This window comes from Doryrhamphus excisus, chromosome 2 (assembly GCF_030265055.1).
Source record: "Doryrhamphus excisus isolate RoL2022-K1 chromosome 2, RoL_Dexc_1.0, whole genome shotgun sequence".
Classification (NCBI taxonomy): Eukaryota; Metazoa; Chordata; class Actinopteri; order Syngnathiformes; family Syngnathidae; genus Doryrhamphus; species Doryrhamphus excisus.
In genome coordinates, this window is record NC_080467.1 from 22,760,957 (window position 1) to 22,779,004 (window position 18,048).

The window sequence follows — 18,048 nt, forward strand, 5'->3', positions numbered from 1 at the left end:
AGCAAAGACAGATAGGAGACATCAAGCTTATTTTGAGAAAGCAGAATGTCTCAAGGAGACATCCTGTTATTGAGTGTCTAAAGGAATGTGATGAGTTATGCAAACGTGTGATCTATGTGCATGTAATAGTAACTTGGATAATATGAAGCAAGCTTATTGAATGTGATTACATGATATATACAGCTTTATTCCAACATTTCCCCCCTGTTTATCCAATTTACTCATTGTAGAACATCATTTATTGATCACTTCACGAGGATTTTCGATCATAAAGCCATAAACATATGAGAAAAAGTTACACCTAGAGGAGAAATGTCACTCATAGTCGCCTGGATCTGGAAAAAGATCAGTAATGTTAAAAGATGTTTCATCGTCATGGTCAACACTATCTTTATTAATGTTAACACCATCTTCGTCGTCGTCATGTTGTGGAATAAGAGTGTAAAGCTCTTGAACATGTAACTGAATGGGTGAAATAGCAGAGGATATTACCTGGGTGCAAATCCTGCGATAAATGGGGATACAAATACATCCACACACTGCCAGAATGCTGACAAAAACTGTCACTGCCAATGCAATTGTCATTAAAAGAGGCTTCCACTTACTGAAGAAATCAGCGAACCCAGACCACATAGAGGTATCAACACCTGAATGCTCTTTCTTCTTATTCAGGGACTGAAGTCCATCCAAGGCCCTGGTGAGGCTGCCATCTGCTGCTGTATTGTTCGGAATGAACGTGCAACACTTCTCACCAAAAAGGGCGCAGACATGTCCTTTCTCCGCCAGCAACATGTCAAGAGCAATGCGGTTCTGGAAAGCCATCAAGGACGTAGCTGACAATTGCTCATGAATTGCTTGAAAACCATCTTGAGTATAATTTCCTAGCTTCTGCACATTGTAGTGGATGTAGTTGATCCTATCTACATTTTTATTTATTGTTATCCAAGGTACAATAGATTCCCACCCAGCTGCTATTTGATTAACCAGTTTATAATCATCAGGAACACCTCGTGGAATACCTATAGCATCAATATAAGTTGGATCATTATCACTCCATCCCAAGCCTCTTTTAGTCCTAGTCCATAAATGTGGGAGTATGGTGTCAAATGTATGTAGTAGCTCAACCGCTGTGATCTGGAATATGTGTACAGGCAGAATTAAGGTAACAGTAGCACAATATCCTGTCGTATTGAAAGGTAATTTGTCATATATGGCGTTACCACCACACCACCACCATATGTCGCTTCGTGATAAGGGAGAAAAATGTACGTCGACGGTCTCAGTTTCCACACATAAGGAAGCATTCAATGAACCCAATGTGTTGCCAGTCCCAGTCCTGTGAATACATGTGAAATTTCCCATTGTAACTTTATTTGAAAACAGTGGTTTCTTCTTCTCTGGACCTGTAAGGGGGGAAACCTTATCGAAAATAGCACAGTTTCCCGTGGGGTTGGTCTTCGTCATGACCTGTAAAAGGCAACATTTATTCAAAACAGAAGGAACTATCTGCAGCAGCGGTCTTGGTCCCATGCAAACCACACAGTCCTGGTTGGTGGTGTTTGCTGCTTGCTCTGCCATGAGTAACCAGTTGTTGTTTTGGCCAGAAATACCAGTAAATACTTGGAACCAATCATCAGTGGTTTGAAGTACAGCTACTTTAACACCTGCTCTAATTGATGCCCTGGTTAATTCTGGTCTCTGTAGTTTTGCTGAGTAAGTCTGGCATAACTGAATTGGGTAACACGTATCATAGCCTGTCCTCCATTGGCATAACAAGAATTCCCAACAGGTGCATCCCAACCACACACATGAAGTATCTTTGGTTGGAATTGGGCTTAGGAGCTGTCCTGATGTCAAATCTACAGTCAAAACTAAAGTTTTACCTTGGTTTTTCTCAACAAGTGACATTAGTGGCCTCTGATGTTTAGCGTAACTAGTTTTAGTATATGACGACCAGTAACCTTGAGGATCTGCCACTAGTGTTTCCCAACCCCCTTTTCTATCATTAATCATGTACCAAGGACTCCCATCTGGCTTAGCATATACTCCCCTGTGACGTAAGTGCTTAACTGACTGTAGTTTTATTTTGTGGAATACATACTCTGAGCAGACTAAAATGTTGGTGTTGGCCACAAGCAGGATCCGTGATGTTTTGTTTTATGTTTAGGTCAGAAAAACGTCGCCTGTCAGGTTGTTGCAGCTGGTCATGAAGGAGTAAGCCTGTGCCTGTAATGATCATTCCAATAGCCACTGTAACCAATAATGCTATGCCTATTTTAACGTAGGCCATGTTGACAGGTATTCCCCGGCTCACTCTTAAGCCCTACAAGGCTGTGGACAATCTTCACCGGGTTTGAGACGACTACACACTAGTGCAGCCCCCTTTGTATCGGACTTTACCTTGCAGGACGGTAGGAACCCAAAGAAACCCTCCCAACAAGCCCTTTTTATTTATTATTATTATTAATTTTTTTTTATTACAATAAGTACCACAATGCTATGGTAATGACGCACATAAGAACTCCTACACTGAAAATCACGATAGAAGCAGTTAATTTAGTCATGTTGTAGAACCTTTTTACAATGAGTTAAATGAAACGGATGATGTTTGCTCATCATTATTTTGTTTGTCTAATTTGTTGATATTTTGCAACATTTTTCTCATATAATCTGCTAGGTTGCTATCTTCATTCGTTTCCCATTCATTTTTAAAGTATGGTAATCGGTATGGTCGCCCAAACATAATTTCATAAGGTGTTAACCCGTTGGTACTAGTTATGTTAATGTGTAGTTTGACCAAGTCTAGGCACTGAGTCCATTGTCTGCCTGTTTCTTCCATGCATTTCTTTAATCTATTTTTTATTGTTCCATTCATTCTTTCTACTAGTCCTGCACTCTGTGGGTGATAACCACAATGTCGTTTTAAATCAATATGAAATGCTCTGCCTATGTTATCTATAATCTGGTTTACAAAATGTGAGCCATTATCGCTATATATTTTTTCTGGAATACCATATCTTGGTATAATGTCTTTGCTACTGTAAGTGCATCTGGATGTTTTGTAGGATACGGTTCTATCCATTTTGAAAATGAGTCTATTATCACTGAACAGAATTTTTTTTTTCCCTTCACTGTTGTTGAGTTCAATGAAGTCCACGTGTATTTCTTGAAATAAGTATTGTGGTTTTTGAAATTGGCCACGCCGAGGTCGCAAGCTGCCCTGGGCATTGTTTTTGTACACGCTAAACACGCTCTAAAAAAAAAATTTTGAATAAGAATTAACTCCTACAAAAATCCATACGTAGTAAAGTGGGTGTTAATAGGAATTAAATCCCACAAAAATACAAAAATCCATAGTAAAGTGGGTGTGAGACATGTGTAAAACCATGGCTCAAAATAGCGTCCCACTTATGCAAATTTTAATTTTTTTTTTATTATCTGTCGACATATAAACATTTTTGTCCAGGGTTGCTTTATTCCTAAGCCAGTGGTCAATTTCTTGCTTTGGATTCTGTTGTTACATGTCTGCCAGGATCTCAAAGTGTACTTGTAATTTTTTCTGTGTTAAGATGGTTCAGTTCCTTTAGTGCCGCTTGTTTAACCATTTTATCAGCGAACATATTTCCTAAAGATATTGGATCCGAATTATTAGTATATGTGTCATGCATTTACATACAGCAATTTGTTTTGGCAATTTGCACTGCTTTGAGTAAAGTTGTTAATAGTCCTGCATGAGTTACTGGTTTTCCCGTTAATGTTATCATACCTCTGTTTTGCCAATATTGTGCAAAGATATGTACTGTTCAATATACATATTGGCTATCAGTATAAATTGTCACCTTTTGACCTTTCATTAATTTGCATGCTTCTGTAACCGCTATGACTGCATAGCCTGTTTCTTTGAGGAACCATCTACAAAATCACCCCTTTTTGTTAGTGTCTGATCTAATAAGTCTGGTCTACACTTTGCAGTTTGTGTTGTTAGCTCATCATAATCATGTGGTTGGCCTTCCTCAGGGAGATTAAGATTGCTTGTTTTCTGTCTGTTAGAATGGTTCGCCCTTGTCCTGTCAACTGATGGCCTAAATACTTCACTGATTGCTTACAAAATTGTCTTTACTCACTTTATGGCCTTCTTTTGCTAAATGGTGTAATAAGGCTATTGTGTCTTCTTCACATGACTTCCTATCTGGTGACGCTAGTAGGATGTCATCTACATATAGTAATATATGGCTTTCATTTGGGGGTTCAAACGTGGACATACTGGCCATCATTGCTTGTGAATAAATTGTCGGGCTTTTCACAATATTCTTGTGGTAAGCGTGTGTACGTATATATATGTATATATATATTTTATTTATTTATTATTATTATTATTTTTTTTCTTTTCTGCAAACGTAAATGCGAACCTGAACTTTCTTTCTCTATTTGAATGGAGAAGAATGCCTGATGTCTACTATGGTGAACCATGTGACATCTGTTGGTAAAGAATTTAACAATGTGTGTGGGTCAGGCACACAAGGTGCTCTTGCCACCACAGCTTGATTTACAGCTTGTCCTGTATCATTCTCCATCCCACAGAGAGTGGCACTTTTTTCTTTTTTTTTTTTTTTTTTTTTTTACTGAAAATAGGGATTTTATATGGTGGGTTATCGCATTCTACTAAGACTTAAGCTTTTAACAAATCTTCTATTGCTGGTTTTATTCCTTCATATGAATTTAGTTTTATTTGGTGTACTTGTAATTATACTACTGGTTCATCATTTGGTTCTGGTTGTATTTGTTAAGACAAGCCTAGTCATGCTGAATATAGCTTTTGGATTTAGCGAATTCAGCAACGTGTGTGGATCTGCAACACACGGCGATCTTTGGATTACTGCGTTGTTTACTGCTATTAAGTCCTGAACCATCCTCCACCCTGTTGATGGAGGTGCCTTTTTCACAGGAAATATTGGTGTGTTTACTGGGGAGTCAGCACATTCTATTAGTACACCTGCCTTCTTTAGATCTTTAGGCTTTTCCTCCACTTTCTCAGTGTTTTCTTTTAACATCTGTCTTGCCTCAGCGTACGGCCCTGACCTTGGTGGTCGTACTCATCGTCCTCCTGTCTGTGAAACATTACTGCTTTGTCTACTTTCTCACTTGCCCTTGCCTCTGTTGCCTTTGCTTTGCACTTGCTTTTTCTCTCTTTTCCTCCTGCCTCTTCTTCTCCTGTCTCTCCTGTTTGGCTCGCCTTTCACCTGCTTCTCTCACGCCTGCCATTTTTAACCACGTACATGTCATCTCATACCCTTCCTTTTTCATTTTCTTCTCATTTGAGTCGGTTTTATTTCTTATTTTTTGTTGTAGTTCTTTTATTCCCGAGACCGAAAGTTTCCCATTGAAATCGTATTGTTTTATCCAATATTATACGGTTTTAGTGCTTCTGGATCTTGTTTTTCTACCACTGTCCAATCTTTACATTCTAGTTTGTCTATTTCTTTTTTACGTTGTTTACTTTGCCCTTTTCCCATTTTGACAATTTGGTCCCAACTAAGATGAGTGCTCCTAGGGAGTCCTAATAGTTGGGGATGTTCTTAGTGAGGTGGTGATCAATGCCTTATTGTGGTAATTGTCAAGCTTCTACCCCGGTGAGGGCGGACAATTCTTGCCTTTGCATCCACAACAAGTCACCACTTACAATCTCACTGTTTGGTATGGAGTTTGAAACCTAGTGGTAATCTTACTCCCATTCACACACACATGTTCACACACCTTTAACGCGTTTTCCTTTTGCCAGAGGACGCCGCCACCCTTGCAGAATTTAACTGTGTCCTTTTCAACAGGCGAGTCTGCCCTCGCTTGCAGAATTTAACTGTATCCTTTTCAACAGGCGAGTCTGCCCTCGTGCGGACTTTAACTGGTCTTTGTTTACCTGATAGAGTCTAGAATTGTCAGGGTTTGGTACACTTCTATTTTTCAGCACAGAGGACTCCGCCGTCCTGTGTAGAATTTAACTAGTCTGTTTCAACTAGGGGCGTCTACCCACCTACGGAATTTAACTGTCTGACCTGCAGGGTTTTTATACCTTATCGCCTAACTCGTCACCCCTTGAATACCATTATTTTATTTCACTCGTCACACATTCCTTTTTTAAGTGAAATATTCTACTCACGTCTCCGTGTTCCTGGATCTCCGTCAACCGTCGGATCCCAGCCCGAGAGGGAGGAACCAGTCCCGGAAAGGGTATTGGTCGCTGTGGCCACAGACTTGCCTGGATCTCTCTCCCACGCTGGAATCGTCGGGTCTGTTGGAATCCGGCTCGAAGGACCAATTTAATGTTAGGGTTAAACCCAAAACATTATCACCAACTGTGAAAGAAGACACAAAGACGTGAGATATAGGCTTGCAAGGAGAGTGATCAGAGACTGTTCAGTAACATTCACCCAACCTACTCTGAAAACAGTCTCTGCTCTCCTTCTTTTTATTAATTAGAGTTTAGGTGTGCCCTATTACATAGGTCTCAATCGTCTAAGGGAGGGGGAACAGTTCACACGGTTGAGACTGGTTTCAACATCAAGCATATTTTGAGAAAGCAAAGACAGATAGGAGACATCAAGCTTATTTTGAGAAAGCAGAATGTCTCAAGGAGACATCCTGTTATTGAGTGTCTAAAGGAATGTGATGAGTTATGCAAACGTGTGATCTATGTGCATGTAATAGTAACTTGGATAATATGAACTAAGCTTATTGAATGTGCTTTATTCCAACTTTTTGCTGGAGTCTAGTTTGGCCTGCGTCACCTTCAAATAGGATCTTTTCAGTTGACCTGGCAGCTTACGGCCATACTACCCTGAAAACGCCCGATCTCGTCCGATCTCGGAAGCTAAGCAGGGGTGGGCCTGGTTAGTACTTGGATGGGAGACAGCCTGGGAATACCAGGTGCTGTAAGCTTTTTATGGTTTCTGCTCTTGCCTGACAGCAGAGGGCGCTGTTTGACACTTTTTGCTGGAGTCTAGTTTGGCCTGCGTCTTCGTCAAATAGGATCTTTTCAGTTGACCTGGCAGCTTACGGCCATACTACCCTGAAAACGCCCGATCTCGGAAGCTAAGCAGGGGCGGGCCTGGTTAGTACTTGGATGGGAGACCGCCTGGGAATACCAGGTGCTGTAAGCCTTTTATGGTTTCTGCTCTTGCCTGACAGCAGAGGGCGCTGTTTGACACTTTTTGCTGGAGTCTAGTTTGGCCTGCGTCACCTTCAAATAGGATCTTTTCAGTTGACCTGGCAGCTTACGGCCATACTACCCTGAAAACGCCCGATCTCGTCCGATCTCGGAAGCTAAGCTGGGGCGTGCCTGGTTAGTACTTGGATGGGAGACCGCCTGGGAATACCAGGTGCTGTAAGCTTTTTATGGTTTCTGCTCTTGCCTGACAGCAAAGGGCGCTGTTTGACACTTTTTGCCAGAGTCTAGTTTGGCCTGCGTCGCCTTCAAATAAGATCTTTTCAGTTGTCCTGGCAGCTTACGGCCATACTACCCTGAAAACGCCCGATCTCGTCCGATCTCGAAAGCTAAGCAGGGGCGGGCCTGGTTAGTACTTGGATGGGAGACCGCCTGGGAATACTAGGTGCTGTAAGCTTTTTATGGTTTCTGCTCTTGCCTGACAGCAGAGGGCGCTGTTTGACACTTTTTGCTGGAGTCTAGTTTGGCCTGCGTCACCTTCGAATAGGATCTTTTCAGTTGACCTGGCAGCTTACGGCCATACTACCCTGAAAACGCCCGCTCTCGTCTGATCTCGGAAGCTAAGCAGGGGTGGGCCTGGTTAGTACTTGGATGGGAGACCGCCTGGGAATACCAGGTGCTGTAAGCTTTTTATGGTTTCTGCTCTTGCCTGACAGCAGAGGGCGCTATTTGACACTTTTTGCTGGAGTCTAGTTTGGCCTGCGTCACCTTCAAATAGGATCTTTTCAGGTGACCTGTTAGCTTACGGCCATACTACCTTCAACAAGCCCGATCTCGTCCGATCTCGGAAGCTAAGCAGGGGCGGGCCTGGTTAGTACTTGGATGGGAGACCGCCTGGGAATACCAGGTGCTGTAAGCTTTTTATGGTTTCTGCTCTTGCCTGACAGCAGAGGGCGCTGTTTGACACTTTTTGCTGGAGTCTAGTTTGGCCTGCGTCACCTTCAAATAGGATCTTTTTAGTTGACCTGGCAGCTTACGGCCATACTACCCTGAAAAAGCCCGATCTCGGAAGCTAAGCAGGGTCGGGCCTGGTTAGTACTTGGATGGGAGACCGCCTGGGAATACCAGGTGCTGTAAGCTTTTTATGGTTTCTGCTCTTGCCTGACAGCAAAGGGCGCTGTTTGCACTTTTTGCCAGAGTCTAGTTTGGCCTGCGTCACCTTCAAATAGGATCTTTTCAGTTGACCTGGCAGCTTACGGCCATACTACCCTGAAAACGCCCGATCTCGTCCGATCTCGGAAGCTAAGCAGGGGCGGGCCTGGTTAGTACTTGGATGGGAGACCGCCTGGGAATACCAGGTGCTGTAAGCTTTTTATGGTTTCTGCTCTTGCCTGACAGCAGAGGGCGCTGTTTGACACTTTTTGCTGGAGTCTAGTTTGGCCTGCGTCGCCTTCAAATAGGATCTTTTCAGGTGACCTGTTAGCTTACGGCCATACTACCTTCAAAACGCCCGATCTCGTCCGATCTCGTCCGATCTCGGCAGCTAAGCAGGGGCGGGCCTGGTTAGTACTTGGATGGGAGACCGCCTGGGAATACCAGGTGCTGTAAGCTTTTTATGGTTTCTGCTCTTGCCTGACAGCATAGGGCGCTGTTTGACACTTTTTGCCGGAGTCTAGTTTGGCCTGCGTCGCCTTCAAATAAGATCTTTTCAGTTGTCCTGGCAGCTTACGGCCATACTACCCTGAAAACGCCCGATCTCGTCCGATCTCGAAAGCTAAGCAGGGGCGGGCCTGGTTAGTACTTGGATGGGAGACCGCCTGGGAATACTAGGTGCTGTAAGCTTTTTATGGTTTCTGCTCTTGCCTGACAGCAGAGGGCGCTGTTTGACACTTTTTGCTGGAGTCTAGTTTGGCCTGCGTCACCTTCGAATAGGATCTTTTCAGTTGACCTGGCAGCTTACGGCCATACTACCCTGAAAACGCCCGCTCTCGTCTGATCTCGGAAGCTAAGCAGGGGTGGGCCTGGTTAGTACTTGGATGGGAGACCGCCTGGGAATACCAGGTGCTGTAAGCTTTTTATGGTTTCTGCTCTTGCCTGACAGCAGAGGGCGCTATTTGACACTTTTTGCTGGAGTCTAGTTTGGCCTGCGTCACCTTCAAATAGGATCTTTTCAGGTGACCTGTTAGCTTACGGCCATACTACCTTCAACAAGCCCGATCTCGTCCGATCTCGGAAGCTAAGCAGGGGCGGGCCTGGTTAGTACTTGGATGGGAGACCGCCTGGGAATACCAGGTGCTGTAAGCTTTTTATGGTTTCTGCTCTTGCCTGACAGCAGAGGGCGCTGTTTGACACTTTTTGCTGGAGTCTAGTTTGGCCTGCGTCACCTTCAAATAGGATCTTTTTAGTTGACCTGGCAGCTTACGGCCATACTACCCTGAAAAAGCCCGATCTCGGAAGCTAAGCAGGGTCGGGCCTGGTTAGTACTTGGATGGGAGACCGCCTGGGAATACCAGGTGCTGTAAGCTTTTTATGGTTTCTGCTCTTGCCTGACAGCAAAGGGCGCTGTTTGCACTTTTTGCCAGAGTCTAGTTTGGCCTGCGTCACCTTCAAATAGGATCTTTTCAGTTGACCTGGCAGCTTACGGCCATACTACCCTGAAAACGCCCGATCTCGTCCGATCTCGGAAGCTAAGCAGGGGCGGGCCTGGTTAGTACTTGGATGGGAGACCGCCTGGGAATACCAGGTGCTGTAAGCTTTTTATGGTTTCTGCTCTTGCCTGACAGCAGAGGGCGCTGTTTGACACTTTTTGCTGGAGTCTAGTTTGGCCTGCGTCGCCTTCAAATAGGATCTTTTCAGGTGACCTGTTAGCTTACGGCCATACTACCTTCAAAACGCCCGATCTCGTCCGATCTCGTCCGATCTCGGCAGCTAAGCAGGGGCGGGCCTGGTTAGTACTTGGATGGGAGACCGCCTGGGAATACCAGGTGCTGTAAGCTTTTTATGGTTTCTGCTCTTGCCTGACAGCAGAGGGCGCTGTTTGACACTTTTTGCTGGAGTCTAGTTTGGCCTGCGTCACCTTCAAATAGGATCTTTTCAGTTGACTTGGCAGCTTACGGCCATACTACCCTGAAAACGCCCGATCTTGTCCGATCTTGGAAGCTAAGCAGGGGCGGGCCTGGTTAGTGCTTGGATGGGAGACCGCCTGGGAATACCAGGTGCTGTAAGCTTTTTATGGTTTCTGCTCTTGCCTGACAGCAGAGGGCGCTGTTTGACACTTTTTGCTGGAGTCTAGTTTGGCCTGCGTCACCTTCAAATAGGATCTTTTCAGTTGACCTGACAGCTTGCGGCCATACTACCCTTAAAACGCCCGATCTCGTCCGATCTCGGAAGCTAAACAGGGGCGGGCCTGGTTAGTACTTGGATGGGAGACCGCCTGGGAATACCAGGTGCTGTAAGCTTTTTATGGTTTCTGCTCTTGCCTGACAGCAGAGGGCGCTGTTTGACACTTTTTGCTGGAGTCTAGTTTGGCCTGTGTCGCCTTCAAATAGGATCTTTTCAGTTGATCTGGCAGCTTACGGCCATACTACCCTGAAAACGCCCGATCCCGTCCGATCTCGGCAGCTAAGCAGGGGCGGGCCTGGTTAGTACTTGGATGGGAGACCGCCTGGGAATACCAGGTGCTGTAACCCTTTTATGGTTTCTGCTCTTGCCTGACAGCAGAGGGTGCTGTTTGACACTTTTTGCTGGAGTCTAGTTTGGCCTGCGTCACCTTCAAATAGGATCTTCTCAGTTGACCTGGCAGCTTACGGCCATACTACCCTGAAAACGCCCGATCTCGGAAGCTAGGCAGCGGCGGGCCTGGTTAGTACTTGGATGGGAGACCGCCTGGGAATACCAGGTGCTGTAAGACTTTTATGGTTTCTGCTCTTGCCTGACAGCAGAGGGCGCTGTTTGACACTTTTTGCTGGAGTCTAGTTTGGCCTGTGTCGCCTTCAAATAAGATCTTTTCAGTTGTCCTGGCAGCTTACGGCCATACTACCCTGAAAATGCCCGATCTCGGAAGCTAAGCAGGGGCGGGCCTGGTTAGTACTTGGATGGGAGACCGCCTGGGAATACCAGGTGCTGTAAGCTTTTTATGGTTTCTGCTCTTGCCTGACAGCAGAGGGCGCTGTTTGACACTTTTTGCTGGAGTCTAGTTTGGCCTGCGTCACCTTCAAATAGGATCTTTTCAGTTGACCTGGCAGCTTACGGCCATACTACCCTGAAAACGCCCGATCTCGTCCGATCTCGGAAGCTAAACAGGGGCGGGCCTGGTTAGTACTTGGATGGGAGACCGCCTGGGAATACCAGGTGCTGTAAGCTTTTTATGGTTTCTGCTCTTGCCTGACAGCAGAGGGCGCTGTTTGACACTTTTTGCTGGAGTCTAGTTTGGCCTACGTCGCCTTCAAATAGGATCTTTTTAGTTGACCTGGCAGCTTACGGCCATACTACCCTGAAAACGCCCGATCACTGATTGGTGATTGAGTGCAGGTGAGAGTGTGAGCAAACAAGAGGCAACCCTGAGTGTGTACTCCCTGTCTTCCGATTTCTTTTGAAGAATTTTTTCCAAATTTCCGCCTAAAACGTAATACTTGTACGAAGCAACCCCACGCCCCCACCACCACCAACCGCGGCTGGGGGGGGGTGGGTGTCAAATGATGCCGGGGCCTATAAGAGGGAAAATGGAGCGAGCAGAGAAGAAAAGCGTGGACGAGACAACAAATGCAGACAACAAGTATGAAAGACAATTAACAGTGGCAGTGGAAGTAGTAGGACAGGAAAAAGTAACGATGATGGAGATATGTAAGAAAATTAGAGAAGAATGTGGACGAGTGGTGGGATGCCGCCAAAAATCCCTGACAAAATTCGAAGTTACTACAGAAGACAAAAAAGGAAAGGACCGTCTGCTGGACGGCATCACATTGAAGACCAATAAGATTATAGCGTCAGAAATTCGTAATGACGAGCTCGTCGTCTCGTTCCTTGGCCTTCCAGTGTACATTGAAGATGAGGTGATCCTGAAGAAGCTGGAGGAATGGGGAGTTCAGGCAGTGTCCACCATCAGAAGGCGCATGTGGCCAGGCACCGACATTGCAGACGGAACACGCTACCTAAAGGTGCGCTTCAACGAAAAAGTCCGCTCCCTACCATTTGCAACTAAGTTTGAGACCCTCGAGGGGGAAGAACACTTTCGGGTGCTACACGACCGCCAGAGGAAGGTATGCAGATTGTGCATCCAGCCCGGCCACATTATCCGAGATTGCCCGGAGTTTAAGTGCTTTAAATGTGGCGAGCAAGGCCACTACGCCAGAGAGTGTGAGGAGAATGAAAGGGGCGATCGCGGCCCATTGCCGATGCAGGCTGAGGCGGTGCTGGGGGGCGGCTTGACAGCAGAGGCGGAGATGCTGGTTGAGGGAGCGCTGGAGAGAGACATGGAAACGCCGGCAGCTACAGTGCTAAGTGAAGGAGAAGAAAAGAGAATGGAGAGGATGCCAACGCCAATGGAGGTGGCAGCGGCGGCGACGATGACAGCAGCAACGGCAGCTGCGGTGACAGCGACGGCGGCTGCGGTGACAGAGATGGTGGCGGAGGAGGCGGCTGAGGCTGAGGCGGCAGCGACAACGGCAGCGACAACGGCGGCGGCTGAGGCGGCTGAGGCGGCAGCGACGACGGCGGCGGCTGAGGCGGCGGCGGCTGAGGCGGCAGCGACGACGACGACTGAGGCAGCAGCGATGACGACGACGGCGGCCGAGGCGGCAGCGACGACGACGACAACACCAGCGACGAAGACGAGGAGAACGGCGGGAGCGGTGACAAAAGCGGAAACAGGGAACGACGGAGCAAAAGCAGGCCCCAGCACGGCGAGGGACGACGACGGGGGCGACGAAGCCACAGGCAGGTGGGAGGAAATGGGCGACCTTTCGAGCCCGGATGAAATGGAGATCCAACAGCTTAAAAGTTACAAGAGGAAAAAAGAGAGAAAACTGTATAGAATGTAAGGTAGATAACTCCCACCCACAAAAGATAATGAACGCCGTGACAATTTCAAATTTAAACATAAACGGCGTCAGAAATATGAACAAACTTGAAAGAGCACTACACAGACTAGACGCGGACATAATATGCTTGCAAGAGACAAGATGGACAAACGAACTCCTCCCGGAAATACGAAAGAGATGGACAGGGCCGATATTCGTTAACAACAAGACACAAAAGTCATGCGGCGTAGCCATACTCCTAAAAGAGAACTGCGTTGAAAATGCGGTCCAAATACAAACAAACAGCGAAGGAAGAGCGCTAATTGTAGACTTCATGCGGGCCAAAATAAAATACAGGTTGATAAACATCTACGCATCGAATAATGAAATCGAAAGGAAGGCTTTCTTCGAATGGCTGGGCCCCTTATGCATACCAAACACGCTGCTGGTAGGGGACTTTAACGTACGCTGCACCAGGATGGACGCTTGCAGCGCCTCCACCTTCAAACCCGATGTCTCCCGAGCAGCCCTACTCAGCCTGCTAAAAGACAAAAACCTTGTTGACGTGTGGAGGAACGACAACCCCAACCAAAGAGGGTATACAAGAAAACAGGTGGTGCGGAAAAAACTGAAACAGAGTAGAATAGACCTGTGTATTGCAAAGGAAGAAATTATAGGACATGTACGCGAACTGAAGTGGGAGTTTACAGAATTAAGCGACCACGCTATCATGACATTAACCTTAGGGCCCAAAGGGGAGGGGAAGGGCGGGGGAACCTGGTGCCTCAACTCCTCGCTAGTACAAGACCCGGCATACAAAAATAAGATAACCATCCTGCTCCAAAGTGAACTTGTGCAGGAGTTGATGGAGGACGATGCCATCCAAGGATGGGAGACGATAAAGACTTTCATCAAAAAGCAGAGCATAAAATTTGCCAAACGGAAAAAGCAAATAGACAACGAAAACAGAGTAATGCTGGAAAGCAAAATAGCAATAGAGGAAAAAAAGATAGAAGAAATACCAAAATATAACATCGAAAAATACATCCAATTAAAAAAGGAATTGGCCGTATACGAAAAAGAAAGGTGCGAAGGCGCAATCATCAGAAGTAAAGCGCTTTGGGCAGCAAAGGGCGAAAAGCACACCAGTTTCTTCTTAAACCTTGAGAAAGAAAAACAGAGGAAAATGTACATAAAACAACTAGAAGACAAAAAGGGCCAAACAACCTCAGATTTTGTTGAAATCCTCGAAATCACGAGAGACTACTATGCAGACCTCTTCACAGGAGGCCAAATCAACGAACAAGGCGCAGATGAGATCATAGAAAGAGTCACCGCAAAGGTGACCGAGGCCGGAAGACGCGCCTGTGAAAGAGACATACGCATAGCGGATATAGAAAAAGCAATTAAAGAACTGCAGCCCCGCAAAAGTCCCGGAAGCGACGGCCTTACGGCCGAATTGTACAAAGCATTCACCGTTACGCTGGCACCCATGCTGCACAAAGTATACCAACGCATGGAGGAGAGGGGAGAGATGCCGACCTCTATGGCCACGGGCATCATCACCCTCATCCACAAAAAAGGCGACAGGGAAAAACTAGAGAACTACAGGCCAATAAGCCTGCTCAATGTGGATTATAAAATACTCGCCAAAGTGTTAGCAAACAGGCTAAAAGGAGTCTTAAAAGAAATTATCTCACCCACCCAGGCGTACAGTGTGCCGGGAAGAGATATCACAGACACAGTGAGAACCGTGCAAAACGTGGTGGAACACATGAAGGAAGAAAGCGGGATAGTGATCAGCCTAGACTTGAATAAAGCCTTCGACAGGGTGGAGCACCCTTTCATATGGAAGACGATGCAAAAAGTAGGGGTGGGCAAAAGGATGCTACGATGGCTGCAGCTGCTGTACGGGCAGGCGAGAAGTTGCGTGAAAATAAATGGCACAATGACAGACACCTTCCCCCTGACGAGATCGGTGAGACAAGGCTGCCCGCTATCCGCCCCGCTATTCACCATTGCGGTAGAACCCCTCGCCGCTCTCATAAAAACCACCAGAGAAATAAAGGGAGTGGCGATACCGGGAGGAGGGCGGAGCGTCATCCACCAATATGCGGATGACACAACCCTGACTCTGAAAGACGCCGAGGATGTGCGCAATGCAATGGGATGCGTGGAAAAATACGGGAGGGCAGCGGGCGCAAAAATTAATATGGACAAGTCCGAGATTTTATACATCGGCAACTTTGAAGGACAGAAATGCGATCTGCCGTTTAAGGAGGCACAAGACTGCATAAAGATCATCGGCATATATATAGGCGCAAACGACAAACAAGTGACCAACTTGACATGGACGGGAACCTTAAACAAGATCAAACAGACCGTAAACAGATGGAGAGCACGAAAGCTGACCCTAAAAGGGAGGGTGGTCATCATAAACTCTCTGTTAATGTCCAAACTGGTATATGCCCTGGGAGTGGTGAGCCTGCCCCAGTGGGCAGCGGCCGAAGCAGAGAGAACCATATGCGACTTCCTGTGGGAGGGGAAAGGCGTGCGCATTGCACAAAAAACCCTGATAGGACAGTATAAAGAGGGCGGGCTAAAACTGGTGGACTTACAGACCAAAAAAGCGGCAATCAGAACCAGGATGGTGATAAAATATTTGCAGGGAGAAACAGACTGTGGGTGGAAGCCCTTCTTCCGAGAGACCCTCTTCAAATATGGACGGTGTGGGCAATACAGCCTACTGATGGACCTGAGAGGGAGGCTGCACGAGGGCACCCCCACCTTCTTTAAAGAAGTCATGGAGGCCTGGGGTAGGCTTGTGCATGACTTTGTGTACACAAACCACACAAAAAACAAAGTGATGAGCCAGCCGGTCTTTCAAAACCCCCAGATCGTAAAGGAAGGAAAAGTACTGTATAACAAAGTCTTCTTTTCAGCAGGACTAAGACAAATTAAAGACTTTGTATATGAGGTCATACCGGGCTTCCTGAGGGAGCAAGCCATTATAGACAGTGTACACGAATATGACGATGAAATACCGGAAAGAACAATAAAGAACGAATACAATAAAATAAAGATGGCCATCCCAAAAGCTTGGCAAAGGCACATAAATAGCCAAGAAACAGGTAAAGAAACAGATGAGCTACCTGGAATTATGCTAAAAACCAAAGAAAAAGAGATCAACATAGAAACATGCACAGTGAAAACACTCTATTGGGCCCTTGTGAGCAAGGCCTTTAAAAGGCCAACCGCTGAGCTCCTCTGGCCGAAAGTGTTCAGCCACATAAAAGGACAGGACATATGGATGATGGGAAACTGTAAATACAACAATCAGGAATGCGCCGACCTGGACTTCAAAATAAAACATAATAGGATATACACAAACGAAGTAATACACCAAATCAATAAAAACGTAGGAAGGGAGTGTAATGTGTGCGGCAGCGAGGTGGAAAGCCTGCTGCACTTATTTGTGAACTGTAAAGAACTGAATGTATTTGTGGACAGACTAAAAGGTACAATGGAGAGGAATTGGAAAAGCGACTTCACCCGAACCGTGAGATGGAAGGAAGAACTCCTGCTCGGCCACAGAGGAGGCCAGCAAGGGGTGAACATCAACCTATGGAACTTCATGTTGAGCCACGCCAGGTACGCTATCTGGATGAGGCGGAACCTTGCAAAGTTCGAAAAAAAAAAAATATCCGTATGGACATATTTTGAAGCTATTGTAAGGAGGGATGTGTCATTATGCCGGACCGCTGACCAAGAAAAGTTTGAGAGCTCCTTCATAGAAGGGAGCGGTCTGATCTTGATAGCAGACAATAACAAAATTGTGTTCAACCTATAGGAGAGGGAAAACAAACAAAAAAAAAAAAACTCTCAACCTACAGGAGGGGAAGGGAAAAAAAAAAAAAAAAAAAAAAAAAAAAAAAAAATCTTGGACAAACAGGCTGTGCCTGGACTGAGAGTTGTCAATGTGGACGTGTAATAACATGAAAGAATGGTATAATTGTGTATATAGTATGTTGATGTATGCATATCTGTGACGTACTGTGGTATGTTCACTAATAAAAAAAAAAAAAAAAAAGCCCGATCTCGGAAGCTAAGCAGGGTCGGGCCTGGTTAGTACTTGGATGGGAGACCGCCTGGGAATACCAGGTGCTGTAAGCTTTTTATGGTTTCTGCTCTTGCCTGACAGCAAAGGGCGCTGTTTGACACTTTTTGCCAGAGTCTAGTTTGGCCTGCGTCACCTTCAAATAGGATCTTTTCAGGTGACCTGTTAGCTTACGGCCATACTACCTTCAACACGCCCGATCTCGGAACCTAAGCAGGGGCGGGCCTGGTTAGTACTTTGATGGGTGACCGCCTGGGAATACCAGGTGCTGTAAGCTTTTTATGTTTTCTGCTCTTGCCTGACAGCAAAGGGCGCTGTTTGACACTTTTTGCCAGAGTCTAGTTTGGCCTGCGTCGCCTTCAAATAGGATCTTTTCAGTTGACCTGTTAGCTTACGGCCATACTACCTTCAAAACGCCCGATCTCGTCCGATCTCGGCAGCTAAGCAGGGGCGGGCCTGGTTAGTACTTGGATGGGAGACCGCCTGGGAATACCAGGTGCTGTAAGCTTTTTATGGTTTCTGCTCTTGCCTGACAGCAGAGGGCGCTGTTTGACACTTTTTGCTGGAGTCTAGTTTGGCCTGCGTCACCTTCAAATAGGATCTTCTCAGTTGACCTGGCAGCTTACGGCCATACTACCCTGAAAACGCCCGATCTCGGAAGCTAAGCAGGGGCGGGCCTGGTTAGTACTTGGATGGGAGACCGCCTGGGAATACCAGGTGTTGTAAGACTTTTATGGTTTCTGCTCTTGCCTGAC

At 46.2% G+C, this 18,048-nt stretch overlaps 15 non-coding genes and 9 pseudogenes across 15 annotated transcripts; all 24 read left to right on the plus strand.

Annotated features, from left to right (window-relative positions):
* Positions 1-6,814: 6,814 nt before the first annotated feature.
* Positions 6,815-6,933, plus strand: LOC131120770 (5S ribosomal RNA). The gene has a single exon (XR_009127316.1). It is a non-coding gene; the product is annotated as a 5S ribosomal RNA (ribosomal RNA).
* A 112-nt stretch (positions 6,934-7,045) lies between these two features.
* Positions 7,046-7,154, plus strand: LOC131122197 (5S ribosomal RNA; annotated as a pseudogene).
* A 112-nt stretch (positions 7,155-7,266) lies between these two features.
* Positions 7,267-7,385, plus strand: LOC131121234 (5S ribosomal RNA). The gene has a single exon (XR_009127770.1). It is a non-coding gene; the product is annotated as a 5S ribosomal RNA (ribosomal RNA).
* Positions 7,386-7,497: 112 nt separating this feature from the next.
* On the plus strand, positions 7,498-7,616 carry LOC131120789 (5S ribosomal RNA). The gene has a single exon (XR_009127334.1). It is a non-coding gene; the product is annotated as a 5S ribosomal RNA (ribosomal RNA).
* Positions 7,617-7,728: 112 nt separating this feature from the next.
* On the plus strand, positions 7,729-7,847 carry LOC131120750 (5S ribosomal RNA). Its single transcript, XR_009127296.1, has one exon. It is a non-coding gene; the product is annotated as a 5S ribosomal RNA (ribosomal RNA).
* Positions 7,848-7,959: 112 nt separating this feature from the next.
* Positions 7,960-8,078, plus strand: LOC131121627 (5S ribosomal RNA). Its single transcript, XR_009128127.1, has one exon. It is a non-coding gene; the product is annotated as a 5S ribosomal RNA (ribosomal RNA).
* A 112-nt stretch (positions 8,079-8,190) lies between these two features.
* LOC131122672 (5S ribosomal RNA) lies at positions 8,191-8,299 on the plus strand (annotated as a pseudogene).
* Positions 8,300-8,410: 111 nt separating this feature from the next.
* LOC131121903 (5S ribosomal RNA) lies at positions 8,411-8,529 on the plus strand. Its single transcript, XR_009128400.1, has one exon. It is a non-coding gene; the product is annotated as a 5S ribosomal RNA (ribosomal RNA).
* Positions 8,530-8,641: 112 nt separating this feature from the next.
* Positions 8,642-8,770, plus strand: LOC131122521 (5S ribosomal RNA; annotated as a pseudogene).
* Positions 8,771-8,882: 112 nt separating this feature from the next.
* Positions 8,883-9,001, plus strand: LOC131120790 (5S ribosomal RNA). Its single transcript, XR_009127335.1, has one exon. It is a non-coding gene; the product is annotated as a 5S ribosomal RNA (ribosomal RNA).
* A 112-nt stretch (positions 9,002-9,113) lies between these two features.
* LOC131120751 (5S ribosomal RNA) lies at positions 9,114-9,232 on the plus strand. Its single transcript, XR_009127297.1, has one exon. It is a non-coding gene; the product is annotated as a 5S ribosomal RNA (ribosomal RNA).
* A 112-nt stretch (positions 9,233-9,344) lies between these two features.
* On the plus strand, positions 9,345-9,463 carry LOC131121628 (5S ribosomal RNA). Its single transcript, XR_009128128.1, has one exon. It is a non-coding gene; the product is annotated as a 5S ribosomal RNA (ribosomal RNA).
* A 112-nt stretch (positions 9,464-9,575) lies between these two features.
* LOC131122673 (5S ribosomal RNA) lies at positions 9,576-9,684 on the plus strand (annotated as a pseudogene).
* A 111-nt stretch (positions 9,685-9,795) lies between these two features.
* Positions 9,796-9,914, plus strand: LOC131121915 (5S ribosomal RNA). Its single transcript, XR_009128408.1, has one exon. It is a non-coding gene; the product is annotated as a 5S ribosomal RNA (ribosomal RNA).
* Positions 9,915-10,026: 112 nt separating this feature from the next.
* On the plus strand, positions 10,027-10,155 carry LOC131122522 (5S ribosomal RNA; annotated as a pseudogene).
* Positions 10,156-10,267: 112 nt separating this feature from the next.
* Positions 10,268-10,386, plus strand: LOC131121685 (5S ribosomal RNA). Its single transcript, XR_009128183.1, has one exon. It is a non-coding gene; the product is annotated as a 5S ribosomal RNA (ribosomal RNA).
* Positions 10,387-10,498: 112 nt separating this feature from the next.
* Positions 10,499-10,617, plus strand: LOC131120762 (5S ribosomal RNA). Its single transcript, XR_009127308.1, has one exon. It is a non-coding gene; the product is annotated as a 5S ribosomal RNA (ribosomal RNA).
* A 112-nt stretch (positions 10,618-10,729) lies between these two features.
* On the plus strand, positions 10,730-10,848 carry LOC131120386 (5S ribosomal RNA). The gene has a single exon (XR_009126942.1). It is a non-coding gene; the product is annotated as a 5S ribosomal RNA (ribosomal RNA).
* Positions 10,849-10,960: 112 nt separating this feature from the next.
* LOC131123854 (5S ribosomal RNA) lies at positions 10,961-11,069 on the plus strand (annotated as a pseudogene).
* Positions 11,070-11,181: 112 nt separating this feature from the next.
* On the plus strand, positions 11,182-11,290 carry LOC131122691 (5S ribosomal RNA; annotated as a pseudogene).
* A 112-nt stretch (positions 11,291-11,402) lies between these two features.
* On the plus strand, positions 11,403-11,521 carry LOC131123745 (5S ribosomal RNA). The gene has a single exon (XR_009128751.1). It is a non-coding gene; the product is annotated as a 5S ribosomal RNA (ribosomal RNA).
* A 5,940-nt stretch (positions 11,522-17,461) lies between these two features.
* LOC131123819 (5S ribosomal RNA) lies at positions 17,462-17,570 on the plus strand (annotated as a pseudogene).
* Positions 17,571-17,682: 112 nt separating this feature from the next.
* On the plus strand, positions 17,683-17,801 carry LOC131121042 (5S ribosomal RNA). The gene has a single exon (XR_009127581.1). It is a non-coding gene; the product is annotated as a 5S ribosomal RNA (ribosomal RNA).
* Positions 17,802-17,913: 112 nt separating this feature from the next.
* LOC131123207 (5S ribosomal RNA) lies at positions 17,914-18,022 on the plus strand (annotated as a pseudogene).
* Positions 18,023-18,048: the final 26 nt, after the last annotated feature.